This window comes from Patagioenas fasciata, chromosome 11 (assembly GCF_037038585.1).
Source record: "Patagioenas fasciata isolate bPatFas1 chromosome 11, bPatFas1.hap1, whole genome shotgun sequence".
Taxonomy (NCBI): domain Eukaryota; kingdom Metazoa; phylum Chordata; class Aves; order Columbiformes; family Columbidae; genus Patagioenas; species Patagioenas fasciata.
In genome coordinates, this window is record NC_092530.1 from 2725614 (window position 1) to 2741740 (window position 16127).

General features: G+C 57.7%; 1 non-coding gene across 1 annotated transcript; it reads left to right on the top strand.

Moving 5' to 3' along the window:
- The first annotated feature begins 10917 nt into the window (after window positions 1–10917).
- On the top strand, window positions 10918–11002 carry LOC136106588 (small nucleolar RNA SNORD45). The gene has a single exon (XR_010652152.1). It is a non-coding gene; the product is annotated as a small nucleolar RNA SNORD45 (small nucleolar RNA).
- The last annotated feature ends 5125 nt before the right edge of the window (window positions 11003–16127 follow it).

The window sequence follows — 16127 nt, forward strand, 5'->3', positions numbered from 1 at the left end:
CACTTCAAACCCTGCACCCCAAATCCTGCACCCAAACCCTGTACCCCACATCCTGCAACCAGCCCTTGTACCCCTAAATCCTTGACCTCCACATCCCGAATCTCCAAACGCAGCAACCCCAAAACCCTACACCCCCAATCCCTGCACCCCCAAATCATTGTCTTTCAAATCCCACACCCAAAGCTCGTACACCCCAAGATCTTGCACCCCCACACACTGCACCCCAAATCCTGCACCCCCAAATCCTCCAGCCCCATGTCCCAAACCCCCAAACCCTGCACCCTCAAGTCTTGCACCCCCAAACCATTCTCCCCCAAATCCTGCAACCCCAAACCCCACACCTCCTGCACCCCAAAATTCGACACCTCCAAATCCTAAACCCTTAAACCCTGCATCTCGCAAATCCTTCCCCCCAAAACAGTGCCCCCCAAACCCTGCACCCCAGATCCTGCAGCCCCTAACTCTGCACCCCAAACACTGCACCCTCAGATCCTGCGTCCCCCAACCCTGCACCCCAAATCCTTTACCCCAAAATTCCCCAAACCTGCAAACCCAAATCCTGCACCCCCGGGTCCTGAACATGCGAACCCTGCACCCCCAAACCTGCAGCCCAAAGCCCTGCACCCCCAAATCCTGCCGTACACAACCCTTCACCCCAAACCTCTTCAACCCAAGATACTGAAACCCTAAGCCCTGCCCCCCAAAACCTACATCCCCAAATCCTGCACCCCCAGGGCCTGAACACCCAAAATCTGCACCCCCAAATCCCTTAACTCCAAAAACCTGCACCCCCAATTCTGCCTCCCCAAGACCTGCACCCAAACCCTGCACCACTAAACCCTGCACCCCCAAACCCTGTACCCCAAATCCTGCTCCCCACAAGTTGCACCCTAAAATCCTGCACCCCAAATCCTGTCCTACCCAACCCTTCACCCCAAACCCCTTCACCCCAAGATCCTGCTGCCCTAAACCCTGCACCCCAAAATCATCCCTCCCAGCCCTGCCCCCCAAACCCTGTCCCCCTAAATCCTGACCCCGAAACCCTGCTCCCCAAAACCCTGCTACCCCCAACTCTGCACCCCCAGATCCTGCTGCTCCAAACCCTGCACCCCCAAATCCTCCAGCCCCACGTCCCGATCTCCCAAACCCTGCACCCCAGAACCCTGCACCCCACAACCCCTTCACCCCCAAATCCTGCACCCCCAGCCCTACCCCCTAAACTTTCCACCCCCAAATCCTGCCCTACCAAGCCCCCCTTGTCCCCAGGGCCCATACTGGCACCATGGGGACCCCCCTTGTCACTGGGGAACCATTGTGACATCCTGGGGACCTCCTCTGTCCCCAGGGTCCATTGTGACATTCAGGGAACCCATCTTTGTCCCCAGGGCCTATTGTGACACCATGGGGACCCCTTCTTCTCCTCAGGACCCATTGTGACAGGGTGGGGACCCCCCTTGTCACCAGGGCTCATTCTGACATCCTGGAGACCCCGCTTTGTCCCCAGGGCCCATTGTGACACCGTGGAGACCCCGTCTTGTCCCCAGGGCCCATTGTGACATTCTAGGAACCCCTTTGTCCCCAGGGCCCATTGTGACATCCCAGGACTGCCCGTTGTCCCCAGGGCAATTGTGACACCGTGGGGACCCCCCTTGTCACTGGGGCCCATTGTGACATCCTGGGTGACCTCCTTTGTCCCCAGGGCCCATTGTGACAGGCTGGGGACCCCCCTTGTCCCCAAGGCCCATTGTGACACTGTGGGGACCCCCTTTGCCCCCAGGGCCCATTGTGACATCCCAGGACCACCCATTGTCCCCAGAGCCCATTGTGACATCCTGGGGACCCCATTTGTCCCCAGGGCCCATTGTGACAGGGTGGGGACCCCCTTTGTCACTGGGGACCCATTGTGACATCCCAGGACCCCCCATTCTCCCCAGGGATCATTGTGACACCATGGGGACCCCTCTTGTCACTGGGGACCCATTGTGACACCATGGGGACCCCCCCTTGTCCTCAGGGCCCATTGTGACATCCTGGGGACCCCCCATTGTCCCTGAGGCCCATTGTGACATCCTGGGGACCCTCTTGTCCCCAGGGCCCATTCTGACACCATGGGGACCCCCCATGTCACTGTGGACCCATTTTGACACCATGGGGAAACCCCTTTGTCCCCAGGCCCCATTGTGACATTCTGGGGACCCCCTTTGTCCCCAGGGCCCATTGTGGCACCATGGAGACCCCCATTGTCCCCAGGGCCCATTGTGACATCCTGGGGACCCCCCCTTGTCCCCAGGGCTTATTGTGACACCGTGGGGACCCCCTTTGTCCCCAGGGCCCATTGTGACATCCAGGGGACCCCCCTTTGTCACTGGGACCCATTGTGACACTGTGGGGAACCCCTTTGTCCCCAGAGCCCACTGTGACATCCTGGGGACCCCCCCTTATCGCCAGGGCATATTGTGTTGTCCCAGGACCCCCTTTGTCCCCAGGGCTCATTGTGACACCATGGGAACCCCCTTTGTCACTGGGGCCCATTGTGCCACCGTGGGGACCCCCCCTTGTCCTCTATGGCCCATAGTGGCACCATGGGTACCCCACTTGTCACTGGGGAAACATTGTGACACCATGGGGACCCCCCCTTTGTCCCCAGTGCGTATTGTGACATCCCAGGACCTCCCATTGTCCCCAGGGCCCATTGTGACATTCAGGGCACCCCCCTTTGTCCCCAGGGCCCATTGTAACATCCTAGGGAACCACTTTGTCCCTAGGTCCCATTGTGACATGCAGGGGACCCACCTTTGTCCCCAGGGCCCATCGTGACACCATGTGGACACCCCAAGTCACTGGGGATCCATTGTGACACGATGGGGACCTCCCCTTTGTCCCCAGAGTCCATTGTGGCACCATGGGGACCCCATTTGTCACTGGGGCCCATTGTGACATTCCAGGATTCCACTTTGTCCCCAGGGCCCATTGTGACACCGTGGGGACCCCCCTTTGTCCCCAGGGCTTATTGTGACACCATGGGGACCCCCCCTTGTCCCCAGGGCCCATTGTGATGTCCCAGGAGCCCCCGTTGTCTGCAGGGCCCATTGTGACACTGTGAGGACCCCACTTTGTCCCCAGGTCCCATTGTAACACCATGAGGACCCTCCCTTGTCTTCAGGGCCCTTTGTGACATCCTGGGCACCCCCTTTGTCCCTAGGCCCCATTGTGATGTCCCAGGACCCCAAATTGTCCCCAGGGCCCATTGTGAAATCCTGGGGACCCCACTTTGTCCACAGGGCCCATTGTGACATTCAGGGGACCTCTTGTCCCCGGGGCCCATTGTGACACCGTGGGGACCCCCCTTGTCCGCAGGGCCCATTGTGACATTCAAGGGACCCCCTTTGTCTCTATGGCCCATTGTGATACCATGGGGACCCCATTTGTCCCTGGGGCCCATCGTGACATCCCAGGACCCCCCATTGTCCCCAGGGCCCATTGTGGCACCATGGGGACCCCATTTGTCACTGAGGCCCATTGTGACATCCCAGGACCCCACTTTGTCCCCAGGGCCCATTGCGGCATCCTGGGGACCCCCTTTGTCCCAAGACCCCATTGTGACATCCTGGGGACCCAACATTGTCCCCAGGGCCCATTGTGACACCGTGGGGACCCCCCTTGTTCCCAGGGCTCATTGTGACATCCTGGGGACCCCATTTGTCCCCAGGGCCCATTGTGGCACCATGGGCCCCCCTTTGTCCCCAGGGCGCATTGTGACATCCCAGGACCCCACTTTGTCCCCAGGGCTCATTGTGACACCATGGGGACCCCATTTGTCCCCAGGGCCCATTGTGACATTCAAGCTACGCCCTTTGTCCCCATGGCCCATTGTGACATCATGGGGACCCCATTTGTCCCTGGGGCCCATCGTGACATCCCAGGACCCCCCATTGTCCCCAGGGCCCATTGTGACATCCTGGGGACCCCTCTTTGTCTCCAGGGCCCATTGTGACATCCTAGGAACCGCCATTGTCCCAGGGCTCATTGTGACATCCTGGGAACACCCCTTGTCCCGAGGGCCCATTGTAACATCCTGGGGACACCCTTTGTCCCCAGGGCCCATCATGATACAATGGGGACCCCCCTTGTCACTGGGCACCCCTTATGACACCATGGGCTCCCCCCTTTGTCCCCAGGGCCCATTGTGGCACCATGGGGACCGCCTTTGTCACTGGCGCCCATTGTGGCATTCCAGGATTCCCCTTTGTCCCCAGGGCCCCTTCTGACACCGTGGGGACCCCCATTGTCCCCAGGGCCCATTGTGACACCGTGGGGATTCCTTCTGGTCCCCAGGTCCCATTGTGACATCCTGGGGACCCCCTTTGTCCCCAGGACCCATTGTGACGTCCCAGCACTCCCTGTTTCCCCAGGGCCCATTGTGACACCGTGGGGACCCCCCTTGTCAGTGGGGCCCATTGTGACATTCTGGGTGACCTCCTTTGTCCCCAGGGCCCATTGTGACACCGTCGGGACCCCTCTTGTCCCCAGGGCCCATTGTGACATCCAGGGCACCCCCTTTGTCCCCAGAGGCCATTGTGACACCATGGGGACCCCCTTTGTCACTGGGGCCCATTGTGACATCCAAGGACCCCACTTTGTCCCCAGAGCCCATTGTGACATCCTAAGGAGCAGCCTTTGTCCCCAGGGCCCATTGTGACATCCAAGGACCCCCATTGTCCCCAGGGCGCATTGTTACATCCTGGGGACCCCCTCGTCCCCAGTGCCCATTGTGACACCATGGGGACCCCGCTTTGTCCTCAGGACCCATTGTAACATCCCAGGACCCCCCATTGTCCCCAGTGGCCATTGTGACAGGATGGGATCCCCCTTTGTCACCAGGGCCCATTCTGACATTCAGAGGACCCGCCTTTGTCTCCAGGGCCTGTTGGGACAACATGGGGAACTCGCTTGTCACTGGGGACCGACTGTGACACCATGGGCCCCCCCCTTGTCCTCAGGGCCCATTGTGACACCCTAGGCACCTCCCATTGTCCCCAGGGCCCATTGTGACATCATGTGGACCCCCTTTGTCCCCAGGGCCCATTGTGACATTCCAGGATTCCACTTTGTCCGCAGGGCCCATTGTGACACCCTGGGCACCTCCCTTGTCCGCAGGGCCCATTGTGACATCCCAGGACCCCACTTTGTCCCCAGGGTCCATTTTGACGTTTCAGGACACCCCGTTGTCCCCAGGGTCCTTTGTGACATGCTGGGGACCCCCTTTGTCCCCAGGGCCTATTGTGACATCCCAGGACCCCTCTATGTCTCCAGGGCCCATTGTGACATCCTGGAGACCCCCTTTTCCCCAGGGCCCATCGTGGCACCATGGGAACCCCCTTTGTCCCCAGGGCCCATTGTGACAGGGTGGGACAACCCTTGTCCCCAGGGCCCATTGTGACATCCTTGGGAGCCCCCTTTGTCCCCAGAGCCCATTGTGACATCCTGGGGACCCGCTTTGCCCTCAGGGCCCATTGTGACGTCCCAGGACACCCCGTTGTCCCCAGGGCCCACTGTGACATGCTGGGGACCCCCTTTGTGCCCAGGGCCCATTGTGACACCGTGGGAACCCCCTTTGTCCCCAGGGCTCATTATGACATCCTGGGGACCCCGCTTTGTCCCCAGGGCCCATTGTTACACGGTGTAGACCCCCTTTGTCCCAAGAGCCCATTGTGACATCCCAGGACCCTCCTTGTCCCCAGGGCCCATTGTGACATCCTGGGGACCCCCCTTTGTCACTTGGGCCCATTGTGACATCCCAGGACCCTCCTTGTCCCTAGGGCCCATTGTGACATTCAGGGGACCCCTCTGTCCCCAGGGCCCATTGTGACATCCTGGGGAACCCCTTTGTCCCCAGGGCCCATTGTGGTGTCCCTGGACCCCTCATTGTCCCCAGAGCCCATTGTGACATCCTGGCGACCCCGCTTTGTCCCCAGAGCCCATTGTGGCACCATGGACACCCCCTTTGTCACTGGGACCCATTGTGACTTCCCAGGACCCCACTTTGTCCCCAGGGCTCATTGTGGCATCCTGGGTACCCCCCGTAGTCCCCATGGCCCATTGTGACATCCGGGGTACCCCCTTGTCCCCAGGGCTCATCGTGGCACCGTGGGGACCCACCTTGTCACTTGGGCCCTGGGGTCCTGGTTTTGTTAAAAACAAGTTTCTCTTGTAGTGAATTTGCCTGTCAGCTCAAGCTTCATATCAGCTGCATTTTCCTGGAGAACCCAACACATGTTTTGGCAAACCCAGCAATGTAATGGAAACTTATTGATAAGCACGGATGGACATCTCGCGAGAGGGGCAACGAGAAACTGGTGACCGAGAGACTGACCAACGGTGAATAACATTCCATTCACGTGAATACTTCATATAAAAGCGGGAGATCACGAGGATCTCGTTCCTTTTCCTTCCCTTTTCCCTTTTTCCTTCCCTTCTGCTCATGGCTGACATTAGGAGAGGACCTTGCTGGTCGTCCCTGCGAACTGAGGCCAGTGACAGACTGAATCCAGCTCCGGTTGGCTGCAGAGTCCAATCCAGGACTTTGGGTGCCTGCTCTGCAGTTGCTGAGAGTTTCAAGATTGGTTTTGTATATTTGTGTTATTTTCTCTATTCTTATCAGTAGCATCAGTAAAACATCTTTAACTTTTCCAACTCTCTCCCCTCTGTGCTTCTTCCCCTCCCGATCGCCTGCCCTGAGTGGGAAGGGGGGAGAGGGAGGGGCAAAAGGGGGAAGTGGGGGGGAGAGGAGGTTGACAACACATCTGCCAGGGTTTGATTGTCACCCCGCAATCTTAACCCTCGACACCAGCCTATCTCCATTTCCCTGCCCACCTCTATGTCCAGGCCTCCTGGGCACTGGTGCCCTCTGCGAGGAAAAAGTGGGTGGCCCTGTGGCATCCCCAGGGATTTTGGGCCATGAAGGCACCCAAGAGTGGCCCTGAGCAGGCGAGCAGGTGCCACCTGCCAGCGATGCCCTGACCACTCAGGACAAGGAGCCTGGACCTTCCTGCGGTCTCAGGGGAGGCGCCCACCGCAGTGGCCCAGGAGGGAGGGGCCGCAGCTTTTGTTGGCTTTTGTTCACTTTTAAGAGAGGCCTTTGGAGGAGTCAGGTGGGAATCAGGAGCTCCCTGCCGCAGGTTCCCCGTACACTGCCTTTTAGGGAGTTTCATTTGCAGACAAACGATTAAACTCCACTGCTTCATCAGATGAAGTGAAAAGATCAAATGCAGAACTTCAGAACATCACTTTGTGGAGCAGCAGCGTCTGAATTCATGGCAATCTATTCAAGACAAACTTATACTCAGAGGTGCCCCAACAATATCACTCCTGTTACACAGTTTTAGTACAAATGCCCAAGTATTTAAGGACAAGAAAAGGAATCATTTAGCTGCACAGAACTGTCTTCCAAACATATGGAATGTATTGGTTTGGGTATTTCTTTGAAGCCCCAGGTCACAAGTAAGAAACAGCACCAAGTTTAACAATAACGGTTTCTCAGTGGTTTTTGAGAACTTTTCCAAAAACCATTAGGCAAAAAAAAAAGCATTGAAAAACAAGAGCTGAGTGATACAATGTGAAAATGGCAAAAACCACACTCCAAACAATTGTTATTGCAAGAAACAGAAATCACACACAAGCTGTACAAACATACACGTTACCGGCTCTGGACAGACAGATGCAGACCACGGCAGCACGTTCAGCTGTGCAAAACTTGAACCCACACGATCTAAAACCAATCTGACATTATCTGTACAACACAAAGTCAGACCGGAAATATTCTGGCGCATTCACAATGAAATACAATGTGTTGCTGGGCACAAACACCAATATTCACATCAGAACTGTGCAAACCATGGCATTACTCGCTTTGGATTTACAACACAGCCTATGTTTTACTGGAAAACACATTATGTTAATGTTTGGAAAGTTAATACAAGGCTACATTGTTTAGAATTCAGTGTAGTGTGTAGGGAAAACAGTGAGAACGTGTGTTTTTCGTGCTGCTTTTGACAGGCTGTGTCTCATCTCGGTGTACTAAATGTGGCTTTTCTTCCGTGTGCACACCGAGTACAGACCCCTGGTTTTGGGATAACAGTTGTACCACCCAGATGGACACCAATCAAAGCCTTGCCCAGCCCAGCTCGCTGGAGCAGCGGGGCGGGTGCCGATGGGGCTCCAGCCGCACTGCCCTGTTTGTCAGGAGCCCCAGCGGTGCCTCCACCCGGCTGAGCAGCGAGCGGCCCAAAGGCGCAAGGCTAAAATCGAGATATTGTCTTAAATGAATGTAATTGTGATCTGTTTGTATATTTGAGCTTGGCGTGCGGTTTGCGTGTCTGAGCTCAGCCTTTTACTTCGCACGTTTATATTTGGTACCAAAAGAATTTTGTTCGGGGAGATAATTACAAAATGAGAACCGGTTCCATTATTAAAGTGCCACCGCGCTCCCCGTTCAGATGCATCTGTACACATGAGAGTAAATGAGAGGGGGAAGTGATGTGAATGTGAAATTCTGGGTTAGCTGTGTTGCAGTCAGTGTTGTTCTGCGCACAGACTGATCTGGGTCTGAAATTAGTGTAAGAAATTACAAAAGGGAGGAGCTGAGGGATGTAACTATTGCTCAGCTAATTGAAATTGCATATAAAGTTTATAGTCGCAGGAACTAAATGAAGGGAGAAAGAGATTTTAAATCAGACTCTGCCTTTAGGGTTTCCGATTCATAAAATACAACCTGGGGATAAAGTACTAATTAAAACCTGGAAAGAGGAAACTCTGACCCCACGATGGGAAGGACCTTTTCTTGCCTTATTAACTACAGAACCAGCCGTTCAGACTGCAGAGAAAGGGTGGACACACGGCTCTTGAGTTAAAGGACCACGGACGGGAGAAAGAACCTGGGGAGTAACCCAAGGACCAGGGGAATTGAAATTGAAATGGACACGGGATTGGTGATGTAACCACTATCAGCACTGTTAATGTGAATGTCCAGTACAAAGAGTGAATCGCCCGTGCACCCAGCGCTGTTTGGCTTGTGCTCTAACGAACACGTGTTCAAGGAATACAGTTAAGGAATTGGATTAAATGTTGTTTATCCATAGAAAAAGCGTAAGCTACGTATTTCAGTTCCTCATTTGCAAAAATGCTGTAACTCTGTGCAGCACGACCCGTCATCTTTATCTCTTTATCTTTCCACCTCTTTCTGGCATTAACAACGCCCAGATCAAACCTCTCAGCACAGACACTGAGAAATGCCCGCGGCCCATGCTCTGTCAGTTCCTTGGAGCTGCTGCTGTTCTGAGATCCCAGGAGGAGAAACTTCTCTTCAGCCGAGTTTAACACGGAACCTGTTCTCAGCAGCCGAGCCTTCTCCTCTGTGCAAGGGCAGCAAACCGCAGGTTTGGAACCCACAGCCCCTCAGTCCCGCTGCAGCCAGCGAGGAGGCGACGAACGAGCGCGGACACCGAGTCCGCCCGCGGGACGCGCCGGTCGCGCTTTGTGCTGCGGGGTCAGCGGTGCGGAGGGCGGGGAGGAGCTCATCTGAGAGCTGAGGCTGACCTGCAGTTCAGGGGGTTTTCCACTGCACTGAGCCACCATGACGGCACGGCTGCCAGAGACTTTGTTATTTTAATAACTGCTCAACTCATTCACATTTCGTATAAAAATTTGGCGGGTCAGGCGAATAATCGGCCAGCTCTGGCGGGGTCCTGCCGGCAGCGCCGCTCGGCTCGCCCCTCCCGGTGACGCAATTTCCGGCTACAGGGCTGGGGCGAGCGGAGGCTGCTGAGCAAGTCCGGGGGGGCGAGCGGCGGGTCCGGGGGGGCGAGCGGCGGGTCCGGGGGAGAGAGCGGCGGGTCCGGGGGGGCGAGCGGCGGGTCCGGGGGGGCGAGCGGCGGGTCCGGGGGGGCGAGCGGCGGGTCCGGGGGAGAGAGCGGCGGGTCCGCGGGAGAGAGCGGCGGGTCCGGGGGGGCGAGCGGCGGGTCAGGGAGAGCGAGCGGCGGGTCAGGGAGAGCGAGCGGCGGGTCAGGGAGAGCGAGCGGCGGGTCCGGGGGGGCGAGCGGCGGGTCCGGGGGGGCGAGCGGCGGGTCCGGGGGAGAGAGCGGCGGGTCCGGGGGGGCGAGCGGCGGGTCCGGGGGAGCGAGCGGCGGGTCGGGATGGGGGCGGGAGAGGCGCCCGCGGTCGGGGCGCGCGCACAAAGATCCGTGTGCGAACGGGCCCTTGGAGACCCCGGTCCCGGGAACCCCCGGAACTGAGCCCACAGCTGCCGGTCTCTTGGTGCTTTGTGCAGGTGACAGCGCAGAGGCCGCCATGAGAAACCCGGGTGTCCCCAGCACGTTCCTGTTGGAGCAGCGCGCGGCCTGTGCAGCTTCGTGTGGGCCAAGGGAGGTGACTGTGTCCGTGTTGGCTCAGGTCGGTGCAGTTGCGCTTGGATTTAGAGCAGTGACCCTGGCTGGCTTGTTGAGCCTTGGGGGTTGTTTATTGCTGAGAATGGCAGGGGTCTGTTCAGCAGGTCTTGAATTGCTGTGCACTTTACCCTGCAAGAAGGGTTCGTTTTCAGTGTTATTCATTCAGCGTAGCTCTCTCCATTGTACGGATAAGTTTTCCCGCTCTCAAAGGTTCCCTCTCCATTTGGTGGTTGAATTTCTCAGCGTCTCTTCTGCCGTTTGTTTTCCTTCTCCTGCAAAGTGGGGTGGGAAGGAGAAGGCAAAAGGCTCCGCTGCTTCCAGGCGGGGACTTGGTTGCTTGTATAACGTATGTCTGGTTCATCTCGAAGTAGACAGAGAAGAGTGGTGTTAGAAATCAATCAGCTGCCTCCTGTTGGAGGGACAAAGTGTGCTGGATTTGAAGGCGTTGGGCAGGACAGGAAGAGCTGCCTTCCTGGGTCAGTGATGGGCATTGGCGTGTATTGTCTGAGCTGGAGCTGATGGCTGTCACCACTTGAGCTCTAGAATTACTCTGAGACCCAGGAATCTCCAGTTCCTTGTGGAGCTTTTCCAGGCTGTGGAAGCCCCTTTCTGTCACAGATTGTAACGCAGCCCTTGGAGAAGGGGGCACTGCTTGAGGTTCCTCAGTTTGGGCATTGGGGAGGCGTCGTTCTTGGGCTCACGCTGGGCGTGAGGAGACGTTTTCACGTGAGCTGAAGGCAGCTCTGGGTACCCAAAGCTGTTAACCGGTGTTAACAAACGCTGCTGCTGAGATTTGGGGGTGAAAGTGCCACAAATGTGATTTCCCAGGGAAAACAGAGAGATTTGTCAGTGCCTGGTTGTTCCATGGCACATTGTAGTTAAGCACAGTGGTAATTTTGCATCGATTTTACACAGGATTACTGGCTGTAACAGACCCATTGCATCAAATAAATGTTGACTTGCTGCACTGGTGGCCTTGTGAACAGCAGACGGCTTCTGGAGGTGGTGACATCTCCTATGAGCCCCAGAGTGCTGAGCCCATCATACAGGGAACGACCTCCCCTCCCCGAGCAGGGCAGAGGACCCAGGGGTCCGGGCTGCCTGTCTGTGCTCCTCCCCTGCCCCAACACCAAAATACGTTCCTTGGGGACAGATATGGGCCTGGACTAAGATGGTACATAAGATGTTTTTCCAGTAATTGTTATTAAAAACACACTAAACTCATGTGATGTTTATTTCAGTTACATTCCCACTCGTTCACAGACCAGGCCCAAGGACATTCACACATCCCATGCACTTGGGGGCGGTTATCCGGCTCGAGATCCCATTCTCACGAGTCTGGGCTATAACTTTTTACAGTTATGAGAAACGTACTTCAAAGTAATCTGTCCAAGGCCCTTTCTATGTTATTATGTTAGTATTATGTCTTTGACTGTCCAGATGGTCATGTTAGTATTGATCTTCCTTTATCATCCAGGTGACTGGAACCACACATCTTGCTTTTCCACATTTACTTTCCAAGAGGCTGCTGAACTGTGGCAAGATGTTGCTGTCTGTACGGAGAACATGGTTGTAAAAGTACATCACGGAGATGCTCACACACCCCAGAGTCAGCCACTGAAGAATATCAAAGCAAACACAGGTATGTCCCTGAAGGGCTGCCAGCTCTGCAGGGACAGAAATCGGGTCTTGGGAATCTGAGATCCCTCTTGTGCTCCAGTCAGTGAGCACAGACTGGTGCTGGAAGCCGCTCAACATCCAGGTTGCCCGGGCAGCAGCCACTGAGACTGGAGTTATAAACCCATTGATTCCCCCACTGTCACACTGCCCCACAGTGCCCAGAGGATGCTGACCAGGGCCCCCAGGATGGGGATGTTTGGGCCGGGGGTGCAGTGAAGGGAACCCCGCGCCCCGCAAAAAGCCAGGGAGAGCTGCAAGGCGGGCGGGGGAGAGGGCAGGGGAGGCCGTGCCCCTGGGGACACAGCTCCATCCCCCAGCTGCTCTGAGCCCCACTCCGGCAGGACTCCCCAGGCTGTCCCGAAGCAGAGCGGCACCCCGGCTGTCCAGCTGCTCCCCTGGGACCCCCCGGCCTCTGGGCTCCAGCCTGTGCCCAGGGCAGCCAGGGAGCCCCAGGCGTGCGGGTGCCCCAGGACCTGCTCCTCCCCGCTGCCCCAGCACTGCCCTTCTCTGTGGGCTCTGCCCGCTGCCAGGGCTGGGGGAGCCCAGGCTTCCAGGCTGCTTTAACTGCCCTGGATCCCCTGATCGGTCACTCTGTGAGGCACCGATCTTGGTGAACGGGCTTCTTGTGCCATGGGCCCCGGGCAAACAGAGCTTATCAGAGCCGCTGTGGGAGCAAACATCCCTCCTCGTGCCAGGGGAGCTCCGTCCTGCAGTGAGCTCCGAGCGGCTGCCTGGGAACAAGCGCCCGCTTCATCACGTCCCTCTGGATGGCCACGTCCTGCTCAGGGACAGCGCTGGCCTGGGCCGAGGATGGGGGCATTGAAGGGACACTCGGTGGGGACAAGGGCCTTTGGTGAGCTGTGGCCAAGTCCCAGGAAGGGACAGGGCTGGAGCCAGAGCCTTGTTGGGGACAGGGACACTGGGACCCACCATGTGGGATCAGCTCTACAGGGCGGGACCCAGGTTGTCTGGGAGGGCACAGTGACCCCAGGCAGGGACAGGTGAGAGCCAGGGCAGGGGATGTTCCCTCTGCTCTGTTCTCAGCTGTGGCTGCAGACTGGACCAGTTGGGGGCTGGCGGTGCAAGGGAAATGGGGTGGGCTGGAGCTGGGCACTGACACCACCCCAGCACTTCCCCCAAGCCCAGCCCTCCTCTCCCAGAGCCCAGGATTCACCAGTGCTCCCCATTGGCAGTGCCACCAGTGACTGAGGATCCCAGTCACCAGCTGTCCACATTGCCCCAGCTGTCCTCCCACCTCCCAGAGCTCCCTAATCCTGGGGTCCCTGGTGCCCCAAGAAGAGGAGTGACTCCCAGCCCCTCATTTATTTAAGGGGCTGGAAAGGGCTCAGAGATAATTGTGCTTAGAGACCCCAGATTTGAGGCTGGTGTCATCTCTAGGGGGGGTTCCATAGGGAAAGACTGGCCTGGGAGTTGAGGGGCACTGGGAGATGGTGGTGCTGGGAGGTGAGGGGCACTGGCAGGTGGGGGGATCAGGCTTTTGGGGTTGTTGCAGGATGGTTTCGAGTTGGAGCAGTGGGTCATCACCATAGGGTGTCTGGCTGTCAGGGACACACTGCTGTCCCCCCTCACCACTGTGGATGCCTGGGCCCTTCCCCGTGCAGCTGCCCCATGCAGGAAGCGGCACTGATGCCAGGGAAGGCAGCTGGATCAGTGCTCAAGGCGGGAGTGACTCTGTGCCAAGGCTGGGTTGCCAGGGCGGGTGTCTCTGCCAAGGTTTGCCCTGGGGGCTGGAGGTGTGGGGAGGGGCAGGGAGTCCTCCTGGGAGGGATAAAGGTGCCCTCACCTACTCCGGCATCACCCAGGACTCCCTGCACCGCAGAGGAAGATGAAGGTCGCAGTGCTCAGTGTGGCCCTGCTCTTCACCATCCTGCTGTGCACCCCAGAGGATGCGCAGGTGAGGCTCCAGTGAGGGCCCCCACCGGTTTCTTGTCTTGGTGCCCCCACACCCCTCTTCTTTGGGCCTCCCCATTCCATCCTTTAAGACCCCTCAGGTATCTCCTCCTCAGGATCTCCTCTGTGTCCTATAGAGGGTCCCCAAATGCCCTCCCTTTGATGGATGCCAATGCCTTTCTTTCCATCTTTCCACTCCGTCCTTTGCCTTTCACCCTGTCCCCTGCGGTAGTGCCCCCAGATCCCCCTCCTTGAACACCCCCTCCCAAACACTTTCCCGATCCCCGCGTTTTGTTCCTCTGCTGTCCTCTTCCTCCTGCCCCCACCAACAACCTCACTTGAATTCCCCGTGTCCCCTCCCCTTGAATTCTTTACCCCTCACTTGCATCCCATGCAGTCCTGTCCCTCCAGCACCCCCAGCCCGGTCCCTTGGGTTCTGCGAGTTCACAACAGTGCCCTGCCTCTGGGTCCCCCCCAGCCACCGTCCTCCTTGGAGGCCCCAAATTCCCATGTTATCCTTTTCTCCAACCCAAGCCCTGGTCTGCCATGAACAGGTATCCCAGGTGAAACTTGGAGGAATGAGGTTGGGGGGAGCAGAAGGGATTTTCACGCTCAGATGAGGGAGAATCCATGGGCCTGGGTGGGGCTGGGGACACCTGTGCCCCACCCACAGCCCCATTTGTCTCCAACCCCTTTCTCTTCTTTCATAGGCATTTCCAGGAACATTGCTGGAAGCAAGTGGAGGGTCTCTCCTGCATGTGAGTAGTGGGGCGGACTTGGAGGACATCCAGTCTGGGAACTGGAGGGCACCTTGGTCCTCCCCTCCCTTGCTGGGGCTGGGACATCCCAGTGACCAGTGAGGTCTCATGGTCTCTCTACAGGGGGGACTCAAACTGGGGCGAGTGAAGAGGGCTGCGGTAGGTGTCACAAGTTCTGCTGCCCCACACCCTCCCTCCCACGGCCACGAAGCTCCAGGGCATCCCAGTGTGCCCCAGAACATGCCAGTGTGCCCCAGTACACTCCCATGCACCCCCTGCAGCCCCACAGAACATCCCTGCTCCCCAGTGTTTTCCCAGGGATGCCCCATTGCCCAGGGCTCCCATTGCATTCCCTTCCATCCCATCACAACCCACTACAGCCCAGTGCACCCCACGATACCCCAGGACACAGCCCCTTCTCCAGGACCTCCACTGCTTTCTGTGCCCCACCACACAAGCTCACGCACCCCATTTTCCCTGGAGTCACCTTCCCAAGGACCCCATCGCTTTCCCCTGCCTCCCAGTGCACCCAAGTGTGCCCCTCACCCAACCTTTCTCCCCAGCTCCCTCTGTCTCTCAGGGTGGATGATGTTTTGCAGCAGAAACACCAGGTTCCAGATCTTCCAGATGCTGAAGTGCTAGTGCACCCATCTCCTCCATTGCTGGTGAGCAGCATCAGGGCATCTCCAGCCCCATAAAGGGTCCTGGGTGGGCAGAACGTGGATCTAGAAGCAAACAGAGGAGACTGTCCATGCCCTGTGTCCCAGGCCACGCTGGACAGAGCTGCCCCCATGACTTTTGTTGCACCCAGCGGGGCTCTACGGACCCAGAGGGTCACCGTGCAGGCCAGGCTGGGGCTCTGGGGCCTTACAGACCCCAAGGATCACCCTGAGGGCTGGGCAGGGTTCTGGGAGATGTAGGGGCATCCGGGGCTAATGACACACTGGCCACGGAGCTCTGGGTGCCACGTGGATCTCAGGAGAACCAAGTCTTGTCCTGGGCTGATTGAGGGCTCCAACTCTTCTCTCCTTCCCTGGGTCTCTGCAGAGAGAGACAGTGGGGAGAAGCCTCCCCTCATGTCCCAGCTGACACTGGAGGTCTCATTTTGGGCTCTGATTTCAGAACTGAAACTGATGGCGACAGCCGTGTCCTGTCCCCCTCCAGCGGCATGAGGAGATGATCATCCCTGGATGACCCCATCTGATCCCCTGGGAGCCCTGGGCCATTTCCCTCTCCTAATCAGTAAATCCCTTCAGCAAAGCTACGCCTGCGTGTGGATGTGTGTGTCCGTGTCCATGCTTCCACTGCTGTGCCAGCACTCGGACACCTGGGTCCT